Below are 14,151 nucleotides of genomic sequence, written 5' to 3'. Positions count from 1 at the left end.
TAGAGATGGTTGTGTGTGAAAATCCCAGTAGAGCAACACTTTTCTGGCACCAACAACCATTCCACGTTCAAAGTCACTTAAATCCCCTTTCTTCCCCATTCTGATGCTCGGTTTGAACTTCAGCAAGTCGTGTTCACCACATCTAGATGCCTAAATGCATTGAGTTGCTGCCATGTGATTGGCTGATTAGCAATTTGTGTTAACAAGCAATTGAATAGGTGTACCTAATAATTTTTTTTTTATTGTATGTATTGTATGTATTGTGTTTCATATTATTTTATTGTATTACAGTCCAGTGCATTGAATTTTATTGTTGCTTGTTGCATTTGCAGCTAGTTTGGATAAAACCTCAGATTTACATGCAAGAAAAAGCTTTAATTGCTTGTTGTTTCAATTGTGGTTCATATGGATACAGCAACATTAGTCACTGCTAAAGTTTTAGTAATTTGAAACTTCAGTTAGTTATTTCAGTTTTGTTTTTATTTAATTTGAGCTCTATTTAATATGAAATTAAGAAAATTGTGTACTTTTGAGCATTTGAAGATTCTTTAAACTTGAAGGGGATCCCATATTAAAATATTAACAATACCTGCAGTAAGCTATGAAATTTTGGCAGAAACTAAACTCTCGTTTACCATGAAACATTTTTGTATCTACAGCCGGAATTTATTATTATTATTATTATTTTTGTCCATACCTTTATTCAGTAACTCAGGGGTTGTTCACCTTACTTTTTATGATACTAACCTACAGGCCTGTTTGTTTTGTGCTGAGAACGATTAGGTTGCTTGGTTTAAACATTGACCAAGAATTCAGTAACCACTCACATTCACAGATGCAGATGCACACAGAGCATTAGTCAGCTTTTAGCCTCGGTAATTACTACATGCCTCTCATACCAGAGACGAGAGAGAATGAGAGGGGAATGGGGGTTTCTGGAGGCCCTTTGCTTTGCTGTCTCAGCTGTAGTTTGAGATATTTGTACGTGTGTGTGGCTTTTAGATGCCCCTGTTGGAATAGGACACGTTCCTGTGCCAGATATCCATTAAGCGGGGTTTCAGATGTAAGAGCTAGATTTAGTCAGAGTGTTTTGGAAACACCTGCTCAGGCTTGTGTCCAAGCTGTTCCTTTTAAACATGCGGGAAATATGCACAAAAATATAGTGTACACAAAGTGATTCAGTGCCTTGCTGTATTCAGGGTCTTCATTATTGAAGAGTATGGAAAAACAACCATTCCGTTTCAAAAGATCACTGATACATGCTGGATCTCATTTTTTATCCTTTTTGCTTTGGCTCCGTAATTGGTGTGTTCGAATGCAAGTTCGAAAACTATAAATTTGATTTTAATGGTGCAACATGCTGATCATAGCGGCAGATTAATTATATCACAGATGTTGAACAAAACAACAAAATATTAGAGTGAAGTGATTTAGTTAGTTATTTATAGGGTTGGAAAATGCTTTTATGCATTGAAATGATCTAACAGCAGAATATATTTTTAAAAATAATTATTTTGATCTATATAATAAACTTAATATTACTAGATTTTTTTTTTTTTACTGTGTGTAAATGAAGCCTGTTAACTGCTTGTTTGTGTACAGTAGTTATGAACCCTGAGGGCTGTCCTTTATTATGTCACATTAATCAAGGAACACGTGCTGCCAAGATAAAGAAACGAATCAATAATTAGTCTCACATTTACCCTTACCTCTCTGGCAAGTCAGTAGGAAGTCAGCCTAATTACATAAGCATATTTCCGTGGATATAACAAGGATATTATCTCCCATGGATGTGTTTTTACAGTGGTGTCTTTGTTCCTCTTTGAAATCGATTTACAATTCTGATTAACATGCACCATGTCTCCTCGACCTCATAGACGTTTTTGCCATTCTAACTCATTAATGTCTCTGAGCTGGCCTTTACGAATCATGGTGGGGGAGGACAACACACACTTTCTGGATAGGTCTCCTCCCTCTGCAGCACTGTGGGCATCAGGACACGGCTTTGAGTTCTGGCTCATTAGTTTGGCATAGTCAACAGGGGATCGTCTGAAAAGACCCAATAAATGTTTTTTCTAACAGACATGCTAACACAATCATCAAAACCTGGGGTGAGTTTGTGTGGGGGCGTTTGGGGACGTGTCAGTGTGCTATGAGATTCGCTCTTGGCCTGAGATGAGAAGCACAGTGACTGGATGCGCTGTTATTTCTCTGTGTGTATGGATTGGTTGCCTCGAGCTATGTTGGTCTCATTCATTTCATTCAAAATTGATGAATCCATCATATTGGACTTCAGAAAGCAGCGATTTGCCATTTTGGAAAACACTGTGGATGGAATCAATTTTGGGAATCTTCTTCAGTCGCCTTCTTGGTGTGTGCGTTTGTGTGTATGCAGGCTCACACATCTGATTGTGTACTCGGTCACTCGTGTGCATGTGCAAACACTGACTGCATGTGTGTGAGTTTGTGCACCTGCATCGGTGTATTGCTGAACAGCAAAGGCTATTCTTACCATAAAGAGAAGGGCGACTTCATGAGCAAGCACTTACCCTCCCTTTCCTTCCACCTTAATGTCAACTCGTGGTGTTGCATATTCACGGAGACAAGTTTGAGCTAGACAAGTTAGAACTGCAGGAAGTGTGGTCAGGCAAAATTTTCTCTGCCAACCAAGAGCAGACACTTAAAATCTACAGTTTCACCTCTCTGCCTCAGATTTGTACTTCTTGGGTGTAGAAGAATAAATTGAAAACCTTTATGCCCAAATGTTTCTCTGTTTTCACCCAATGTAAGGTTTGTGCCGCAGCTGGCCGAAGCTAACAGTATTGGTAATTACCAAAATATTTTTTTTATGTTTCTGTAATGGTTAATCCACCAGCATATGTAAAAACTTTATTCACAGTAGTGTTTCTAATGCTAAAATATAATTATTGTTATCCATTAATTTTTTAATTTACTGTTTTACAAGAATGGCAGAAAAATAGTAAAGCACTTGATTATTATTTTTTTATTCAGATGCCCAATTACAGTCAATAGCAACAGAGACTGTGGAAAAGTACATAAAAACAATGCCAGCAAGAATGCAAGCTGTTATCAAGGCCAAAAAAAGACCATACAAAATATTATATTTTGAATATTGAGTTATTTCTGTTTATTTGCCTAATAAATTACAATAACAAATCATACAAAATTAATAAACTGTATTTATTAACACTAATTGGCCATCTGAATAAAAAAAATGATAGTGTTTTTTTTCTGCCTTTCTTGTAAAACAGTAAATTTGAAAATAAATATATTTCAGCATTAAAAATAGTACTGTGAATAAAGAGCATACATATACTGGTGGATTAACCATTACAGAAAAAAAAAGATTTTAGCAATCACCAATACTTTTTAAGTTTAAGGCAGCTCTGGCACAAACTTTACATTGGGTGGTGGAGGTCTAATAAATTTATTAAGCACTATATAATATAATGTATTTTAGCAAAGCTGAATCTTTAACCACATTTTCTCATACGAACAATTAGCCAATAATGATAATGTTATACGAACCTTACTAGCAAGTGCACTTGCTTTATTTTCAGACTGACACTTAATGACAATTTGCAGTTCAGAATGTGCACCACATATCGATTGTAAACACTCTGACTTCAGGGAATTCGTTCAATTAATCGTCCACTTGTGTTATTCTTCATGCTTGAGATGTTTTTTTTTTCCACAGGTTATTTGAAGGGTTTTTCCATTGTTTTAATCTCAGTGTTAGTATAACATTATAATACTGTGCCTATATATATATACATATATATATAATTTATTTATTTTTCAAAGAAGAAACCAATCCAAGGTATAGATGACATTTGAGGCTTAATACTATAGAAAAGCAGTAAAAGTTTTCACTTAATTTCTCTTCAGTGCAGCAGGAAATTAAACTAAATGAAAAATAGAAGATATTCACTGTGATAAGATGATTGACAGGGCAGATTAAACAGTGACAGGATACACAAGTGGTCCGTTAAAGATGCAATCACGACGAAGAAGCTTGCCAACTATTCTGATACACTACAAAAAATACAGTACATAGTTTTATGGTACAGTGTAAGCAAATTGGGACACACTGTGTGTCTTTTTAAAGGATTAATTAAAGAATCAGCACCTAAGAGTCATTTCCTTATGAATCGGACTACACCACCCAAGCTATATGTTTGTTTTTGTGTGCAGCCTGCTTTTTTCTTTTCTTTTTTTGCCATTATATATCTCAGTCTTTTTATCTCATCACATTCCGTTCAGATCATAAACACACATTAATAACTTGATTAAAATATTTATTTTGCCAAATAGTTCTACTGATTCTGGTCCCTTCTTCTAAGCAAGCCATTTTATTGTCTGCCAAGCAGACGTCCATGGCTGTCTTTCAAAATTTAGTAAGCTACCTATCTAGACAGCATGTTTGGGCATCGTAGATGCTTTTCCGGTGTAAAATCTTGTCTCCAATGTATTCAGTAGACATGACTCATATCGTTAGATTTTTGGACACATCCTGTATTTCATCTTCCAAACTGATATTGAAAAGACATGACAATGTTCTGCCGCTATTTGGAGTGACATTAGGTGTGTGCCTTTGCATGCTGTGTCTTTGTTGGCTCTGATTCCTGTAAGGCATGTAGAGGGAATAGGAGGTGGGTCTGGTATTAGCCGGTTGGGAGCACAGAGGCACTGCGGGCGTGCAGGGCATTCATTTAAAATGCATAGGCTCCGAGGTCGGCGGTCCTCAGAAATGTCACTCGATGTAATGGGAGGGGAGAGTGCCAGAACCCTGAGTCCCTACAGAGTCAGATGCATGTGTGTTCAATGCATATGCTGAATGTGTGTGTGTGTGTGTGTGTGTGTGTGTGTGTGGTATGGAGACTTGCATCATGGCAGGTGCAGCTAGTTCACTGTCAACAAAGAGCTTTAGAAAAATATACTGCAGATGTATGCACAATATTAGGGAAAAGTGGGTCCAAAGTCTAACAGTGAGAAAACACAAGACTAAATTTATAGACCTACAAACAAATCGATGCTTCAAAATGTGATTGATATGACAGGGACCAATATGCAAAGCAAAGCAAATTGTCATATGGTAGCAAATTGAATAATGAATTTATGGACAGATAACTGAGTCACTGTCCTTCTTAGACTTTAGTAATAGGCTTTAAAAATATTGTAGAAGATAATCATTTATTAATACTTTAAAAATATGATTTTTATTCTAAAGTGTTTGGGTTTTAGGGATATTCACATTGTTTTCATACTCTCGGATACGTGCTAAACTTTACATTTCTATTTTTATCTGTTTTTATTTTTATATACTTGAAACAGTGCATACAATTTGCTCTGTGACCACACAATACCCCAATACCAATGTTTATTAAGCACCAAATCAGTATATTAGAATGATTTCTGGAGGTAATCAGGAAAATGTAGCTTTGCATCACAGAAATAAATTTATTTTAAACTACAACAAAATAGAAAAGTGTCTTTTAAATTGTAATAATATTTTGCAATATTTTAATTCTTACAAATTTTGTAATCGAATTAATGCAGCCTTGGTGAGCATAAGAAACTAATTTCAAATAGATTAAAAAATCTTATCAACCCCAGACTTAGCCATTTAAAGAATGCAATGGTCAAACATGATAATACATGTACAATATTCTGAGTAAATATAGTCTAAAATATGTTTAATTTCAGCTTTTTAAAGTGTCTCATTCCAGTGGCTTTAGTTAATAGCTTCCTGTGTAGAACCATTAAGATTGTCAAGCTATTGAAAAGCAATATTCAACTTCTCTTTAATCTTCATATAACAGTTGACATTGGATGTGGGCATGTTTTAATAAGGATAAATAAATTTGTGGAAAAGTAGGACTGAAATATGAGTGCTAATTGGGGCAGGATCCCTGTTAAATGGTTGATGAGAAATCAGTAAATATAGACTTCAGTAAATATAACCCTTATACCTATTACATTTTTTTTACTAATATGCACATACTCTCATGCTTTAACACTTACAACACATTCTGTCGCATCAGTGGTGCTGTTAGCCCTGCACACACACATGCACGCTGACACGCATGTCTACTGCAGTGACAGTTGAGTGTCTCTCCCTGACAGTCTCTCTTGTTATCCAACTCCTACAAGCATGCCCAAGAGCGCAGACTTGTCCCATTTCTGTGTGCAACGACATGCTTTAATGAAATCTATTCGGAATTGTTTGTTATTATTATTTAGTTTTTTTTTCCCTTTGAACAAAACCATGACAGTGCTTGTGCTGTGTATTTGTTTGTAGTTCAAATTCTTATTCACAATAATTTGTAAAGAATAGCTAGATACTGAAGGTTAATCACCGGTACAGAAGCATATTTTGTGTGCTTCTGATCAGATTTCTTGGGCACTTTCTTATAATGAGATTTTGAAATATTAAAAATAAAAATGTAATGTTAATGTTCATTTTAAATGAACAAAATTGTAATTGTTAATAAAATGTAAATTTTGATTTCTAAATATACTATTATTTATTCATTTTTTATTCATGCTTGTTCATAATCCTTTAAATGCTTATGCATTAGTATATGTCAACATTACCATTGCCAAGATTAATAAATTATTCATTTTTATTTTGTGGTACCTAATACCGTAGCTAATGTGAATTAGGCATGGGCAAGTGTGAGATTTCAACGGAATGACAACCTCAAGCAAAAATATCATGGTTTCACGTTATTACGTTTACAGCTCTAAAATTACTTATTTTTAAAATTCAGTTTAAAAAAACTTTTTTTCCACTGAAGTCCCACAATATTTGCTTCTTTTTTTTTGATCTGTCTTTCAAATGTTTGCTGAAAAGTGTATTTATATCTATCTATCTATCTATCTATCTATCTATCTATCTATCTATCTATCTATCTATCTATCTATCTATCTATCTATCTATCTATCTATCTATCTATATATTCACTCACACACATACTCACACACACACACACACGTACACACACACACACACATGTTTGTTTTTGTGAAAAGTGGGGACATCCCATAGGCTTAATGGTTATTATACTTTACAAACTGTATATTCTATCGCCATTCACCAACCCTACACCTAAACCTAACCCTCACAGGAAACTTTGTGCATTTTTACTTTCTCAAAAAAACTCATTCTGTATGATTTATAAGCGTTTTGAAAAATGGGGACATTGGTTATGTCCTCATAAGTCACCCTCTCCTTGTAATACCTGTGTCATAACCATGTCATTATACAGAGTTGTGTCCTGATATGTCACAAAAACATGCCCCCCCCCACACACACACACACATATGTATATATATATATATATATATATATATATATATATATATATATATATATATATATATTGCACAATTAAGGTAAAATATTTTAAAGAGACACAAGAAAGAATGAAAAGGAGTTATTTTCTCTATTACAGACCAAACTATCTGTAGCCATTTAAAATTAGTCAACCACAGAATTTTAATCATGATCCTATCACATGACTTGACACGTTCCTATCTTAAAAAAACAACATCTACCTTGACTAGCAATAGAAAGCATAGCAAAACAATTGTGTCGTAGTTTTTTATAGTCTGTAATTCATTTTTAATATTGTATATACCATGTTGGTAATTTTGAACTTAGTTGAACTTCGTCAATCACACTTAGTTCAGATCTGAATCTGAATCAGCTGTATCATTTCAGAGATCATGGCTGCTTTGGTGCGTTTGGAGTCTGTTTATTATGTATTTTCACTTAGTTTTAATTTAGTACAAAAACAAGCCCCCTTTTTTTTTTGGCTTTTGCCGTTTACTGGTGGTACACAGAGAAAAATCATCCCACTAATCACTGTTCATTTTCTCCAGGATCTGTTCTCTGCAGCCTTGTCTGCTTGTGTCCATGTACAGTAATGGAATTTGGTTGGGAAATTAACCAGACCTCTAGACGGGCTTTCAGCACTTCTGCACATAGAAAGGCATCCAAGTTTTTTATTTATTTTTATTTTTTTAAGTGTGGCTCTTAACTGTCCATTCTCAAATCAGTGCACACCTCCCACCACCCCATCTGGCTATTCATAAAAACACTTAAGTACATTCCTCACAACACATGAGGAAGCTGGCCGTTCTGCCCATCAGACCCTGAAGAAGTTAGCTTCAACTAGCATGTGTCCCTACACTGCAGCCTACGCTGTGAATATTAGGCTATCTGCTTCCGTTTCCCTCAAAGGAGGTAAGAGGTAGTCTCTTGCAGCTATCTGCCCCATATGTGCAGGGAAATGTCACTGCCTCTGTGGAACGCTCACTGGATCACTTGCCCCGGCAGGAAGTAAGTGTCACCTGACCCCACTGCTGCGACTTCACACTTCCCTCGGGGAGCAAATGTCTTTTGCACAGACCTATACTCAAAGGACATTATGCAAAACTTCTCAAAGCTTATCCTTCCTTCAGTCTGTGGGTTTGGAATGGAAACATTCCTTGTAATTGGTCTTGATTTTTTTTCTTTCTTTTTTTTTGCATTGCATTTTATGCTGAGTACAATGTTAATCATTTACAGTCTTGTTGAACTAGAAATGAAACACACTTTGTGTGTTCAAATGTCTTTGAATCTAAATCAAAGACAATTTTATTGCATTGCATTTTATTGCATATTTTATTTTATTGTTGTTGTTTGTTACATTCATGGCTTGTTATAATAACAAAACTTCAGATTTATTTTATATGTAATAAAAATATATATATTAACTATTTAGATAATAGTTATCTATAAATATGTACATTCCCACAATTTAAATCTATTATGTGTAATTTTACCAATTTATCTTTTCAAAAAGACGAGTCATAATTTTTGCAACTCTGACTGGTATGGTATTGGTGCAAATTTTATAAATACTCTAATCAATAATTTATTTTTTTTTTACATTTCAGACTAGTTTACATTTACATTAAAACATACAGTGATTGTATTAGATGACACAGTATTTTTGGGATTTGTGTACCAGGGTTTTTACATTATGATCAAAAAAAAAAAAACATGGTAATGAAATCGAGGTAGATTCCAAAATGTGCTACTTTGTACTGTTTTGTAAGAGTAAATGCTTTAATAAGTGACCTTTCATCTTGTGAATGCGATCATTGGTGCCTGCACCCAGCTTGGGCTGTTCAATTTAATGGTAAATTGTGCAAGTTAAAATATTTATCTTTGCCCCACTATGTGGGAGTACAAGGAGTGTGCTGCTAGTGTAAGTGGGAGAGAACAAGGAAAAACCGGTAAAAAACTTTTAATGAGCCTGCAGCTTCCATCATTAAGCAAGCAGCCACAACAAAGTGACTTTGTTCTCTCCCGCTCTCTCTTCCATCTCTCATAATCCGTCGCTCCTTCTCTCTTCCTACTCATCTGCCTGTCTGCTCTCTCTCACACACACACACACACACACACACACACACACACACACACACACACACACACACACACACACACACACACACACATTTAGAGAGCAAAGCCAGAGATCAAGGTCAGCTCAGATGGAGTTGGGCCAGAAGCCCCCACACAAGCATTATGGGTGATTGCCTTCTCGTGTCACCCATCAGCTGATAAGTTACCAGCATTTCAGATATTCAGTCTCTGCCTGTTACTCTATCTTTCTCCGTTCTGTTTTTCCATCTCCTTCTTTTTCTTTTACAACAACAAATACGTGTCTCTGAGTCTGATGGATGAAGGGCCTTGCTCAATACCTCTTGGCTTCCAAATGAGCTGTGCTAGCATAACAACAGAGCGTTACTGGTTTGAGAAAGAAGGGACGTTTAGATGAGGGGCTTGAGTCTCCATCAGCAGTCGATGCATCAAGGCTCTGATGCTTTCTGAATGCTAAAGAGAGCTCAGTGCTGTATAGGCACTACATACATAAGTGCCCTCCCCTCTCCTATCATCTTATGCATGATTAAACAAGCATCCTATGCGATTTGTAGCTTTCAAGAGGATTTGGTATCAATTTCTATTAGGAAAGGCCTTATTAGAGATGTTTTCTGAGACATTCTATTACTATTACTATTGCTAACTATTGCAACCACTAACAACTTTGATAGAAACATATTTTATGTAAGCAATCAAATGGAAACACACATTCTTGGTCAAATTTTAATTGGATTTTTTTTTACATTTATTTAAATTAACTATTTAAATGTTTGTATATTTAATTTGAATTCAAATTTGTTTCATTATTTTCCCCACAGAATTACCTTTTTTTTAATCATTTTCACTGAAGAATATGATTTAAATTAGCATCATTTACTTTTTATTTTCTTTTATTTTCATAATCGGACATACATTATAATATATATATATATACAGTGTTGGGAAGGTTACTTTGGAAATGTAATAGGTTACAGATTACAAGTTACCCTGTTTAAAATGTAATAGTAGTGTAACTTTTTCAATTACTTTATTAAAGTAATGTAACTAATTACTTCTGAGTACTTTTTGATTACTTTTCTAAATTTGTGAAGATTATAATAAATAAAAGCATATATATATCAACTCAAATACAGTTATCTAATAAGCATGTGTCATATGCTGTTTAATAAACTCCTGAAACATTGGTGTTTTTTTTTTTTTTAAACTGCTGTCTCTTTATATATGATATGATGATAGTTTTCTCAAAATAAGTAAAATGCATGAAGTGACAGAGCAGTTCTAGAAATTATGTGTATGTGCTCGTGTACTTGTATATTGAGACGGCAGAGGTTGAAAACACTGCGAGCTTCAGTAGGCCTATGTGTAGTAAATGAAACTGCATGTCTTTGCCATTAATTTACAGGAGGGGCAGACTGGGAAAAAAAAAATCAGAATGGAAAATTCAAACTCATACAAACAAATCATGGACAAAACTATTTTTGTATGGACATGACATAAAAAAAGTTTAAATCTTTAATATGGGGACATGTCAAATAATTAAAAGTTCTCTCCTGAACGGCACCTTCACTTCCATTTTTCTCTTCAGTCTCATTATTTTGCCCCGTTATCCATCTTAATACTCAAGATTGAACAAAACTGTACTTTACAATACAATACTCTACAATACTACAATATATTTATAGAAAAATCCTAATACTGTACACAAGTCATGTTTTTCCCTTACAAAAATTTACCATGCTTTTATTAGCCTATATAAAAGTACAATAACCTTGTATGGTTTTTTGTTTTGCAAATGGATTCGTATTTATATTTAAATAAATCAATTTTTAAAATAATTTTAAATTTTTGGTTACCACAGTTAAACAATATTAACCATTTTTTATTAACCGCAAGGGTTGTGTCAAAAAAGCATCTTTACAGATTAAACTGACCTGAAACCCTGAACAGTAGTTCTGCTTCTCTGTTCCAGCTATGCACTTCCAAAGTCCACTCTTTTATCTCTCTTTCGCATTGATTACTTGGAGTCTGATCCAAACCGTTTGGCGGAGGCGCGGAGAGCGCGCGAGTCACGACTAGTGATCGACCGATATTGTTTTTTTATAACCGATACCGATACCGATTATTTGTATGTTTATGTACCCGATAACCGATATGCAGAACCGATATTTATTTACTCTTATACTTCTGTTTCTGACAATTATTACAACACAAATGAGCTGAAAAAAAAACATTTTATTTATAACAATCACTCCCCCCTTGCATACAAAAAAAAAAAAACATTATATTTATACACAAATAAATAGAGGGGTCTGAGTCCAAAAAATTTAACGCACTGTTACTAAGTGTCTTTGTTTTAAAATAAAAGCTTTGATGAGGTAAAACAAATAAAAACAGGTAAAAAAATAAAGCACAAAAATGATTCTAACATATTGGTGGGGGCGGGAGGGCTATTTAGGAGTGCATAGCTATTTAGTAGTGTAACTTAATACTCCCAGTTAAGCAGAACTAGGTTTTAGTGTAGAAAACAGAGTCTTTCAGCATTCTGCCCTGTAAGCCTGCTTCCTTCAAAAATGTTATGCAGTGGCCGTGCTTGAGGCTTCCTGATCATCAACCCAGTCAGGTGCTGAGCAATATGAACGAACTTTTTTTCCCGAGACTATATAAAGTTAAACAGCACTTGTCAGTTGGCATTTTATGATCTAGATTCAATCTAACGTTAAATCATGAAATGCCAACTGACAAAGTGCTGTTTGACTATAATTTAATCAACCGCGATCGCGCATGGAGATAATAAATAATTAATTTCCACAAAGCGGTATATGTAGCCTATATTTGTATTAGAGAAATAATTGTTATGTAGTAAATGATAATATAATCTAGGGTGTTTAAACAAGATAATCTTGTCAAAAGTTTCATTCAGTGGCATGAGGCTTCCTGATCATCAACCCAGTCAGGTGCTGAGCAATATGAACGAACTTTTTTTCCCGAGACTATATAAAGTTAAACAGCACTTGTCAGTTGGCATTTTATGATCTAAATTTAATCTAACGTTAAATCATGAAATGCCAACTGACAAAGTGCTGTTTGACTATAACTTAATCAACCGCGATCGCGCATGGAGATAATAAATAATTAATTTCCACAAAGCGGTAGGCTATATTTATATGTGTATTAGCGAAATAATTGTTATGTAGTAAATGATAATATAATTTAGGGTGTTTAAACAAGATAATCTTGTCAAAAGTTTCATTCAGTGGCCGTGCTTAAGCCTCCAGATCATCCGTCAGTTGCTAAGCAATATGAACAAACTTTCTCTTCTAGACTAATGGTGAGCAAATACAACAGATAGAGAATTAAATTCAACGCTTTTATTTTCAACATGCACTCATTCTTGTCTGTTTTATTTAATTCATGTAAAGATACGTCTTTATTGGGGCAGGACATGATGAATTACACTACGTGACTCAATGAGTTCGTCTCAATTGTTTAGAAACAAGCTGCATAAATTAACTATATCAGGAATTTATGTCTCAGATCTCATTTGTGCATGTCTGTTATTTTAAATAAAGTTGATTAATTAAAGCAAACCAAGTAGAACATATATTTACCTGTGCACTGAGTTGTTGTTGACTGATCTCCTCAGACGCCCGGGCTGCAATGGTGGAAATCTCAAAACGGCCACAAGATGGCGCCGTAAATCGGTGAATCCGATATTACAAAACCGATACCCGATTATGGAAAAATGCTTAAATATCGGGAAAAATATCGGTAAACAGATACATCGGTCGATCACTAGTCACGACTAACAGATTTATTAGAGATTTAATTATCAAATGGCGGATTTGCAAATGATCGCTTTAGTACATTCGGCAGGCAATTATACAATAATGATATTAAAATATTGGGACAAGTTGAGGAAGACTGAGGAAGCTGCCAGGCCACAGGGAATTGTCCCGGTTCTCCCGGTGTCCAGTCCGCGCGTGATTTCAACTGACACGCAGAACGTGCAGGAGTCATATATTGCATTTTGGGGGCTTGATATTCACAGACACCAGTCCATGTCATGTTTTGATTCAAGTGTACTGACCTACTTTTGATTTAATCATCCAAAATATGGCATATTCCGTCCGCGTTAGGCATTCCGTTTTTATGACTGGATTCTACGAAGCAGACTGTGTTTCCGCATCCTGGAAATTATTAGGGCGTATGTCTTAGAATAGTCAGTGCAATTTGGGAAAGAAATCAGTTAAATCTGTATGTGGATGTGTGTAAATATTCAAATGTAATCCACTTTGTAATCGTTACAAAATTCATAAGTAACTGTAATTTAATTACTAATTTTTTCTTAGTAACTGTAACTAATTACAGTTACATTAATTTTGTAATTAAATTACGTAACGCCGTTACATGTAACTAGTTACTCCCCAACACTGTATATATATAACATTTGTGGTGATATGTGTATTATAAACCTGTTTTTAAAAAGACTACTGCAATTTTTTAGCAATTTTGGTGATGCTAGTGGTGAAGAAATTAGGTAAAAAAATATAGTTACTCTATTATTTTTGACTAGGTAACCGTTACATTAAAACTTACTGTGATGGTATCAGATTGTAATCCTTGGCACTTTAATATGTATACCATGCTGTTGTATGTTTTCCATTTACATAACAGGGTTTTTACATGATATTTAC

General features: G+C 34.7%; 1 protein-coding gene across 6 annotated transcripts in view; it reads left to right on the top strand.

Annotated features, from left to right (window-relative positions):
• Nucleotides 1–14,151, top strand: part of LOC113055300 (mitogen-activated protein kinase kinase kinase kinase 3-like) — a 56,340-nt gene that overhangs the window by 12,425 nt on the left and 29,764 nt on the right. The gene's annotated exons all lie outside the window — the stretch shown is intronic.

The sequence above is a fragment of the Carassius auratus genome, chromosome 36, assembly GCF_003368295.1.
Source record: "Carassius auratus strain Wakin chromosome 36, ASM336829v1, whole genome shotgun sequence".
NCBI classification, from domain to species: domain Eukaryota; kingdom Metazoa; phylum Chordata; class Actinopteri; order Cypriniformes; family Cyprinidae; genus Carassius; species Carassius auratus.
This window is presented reverse-complemented; position numbering and strand designations above follow the sequence as displayed.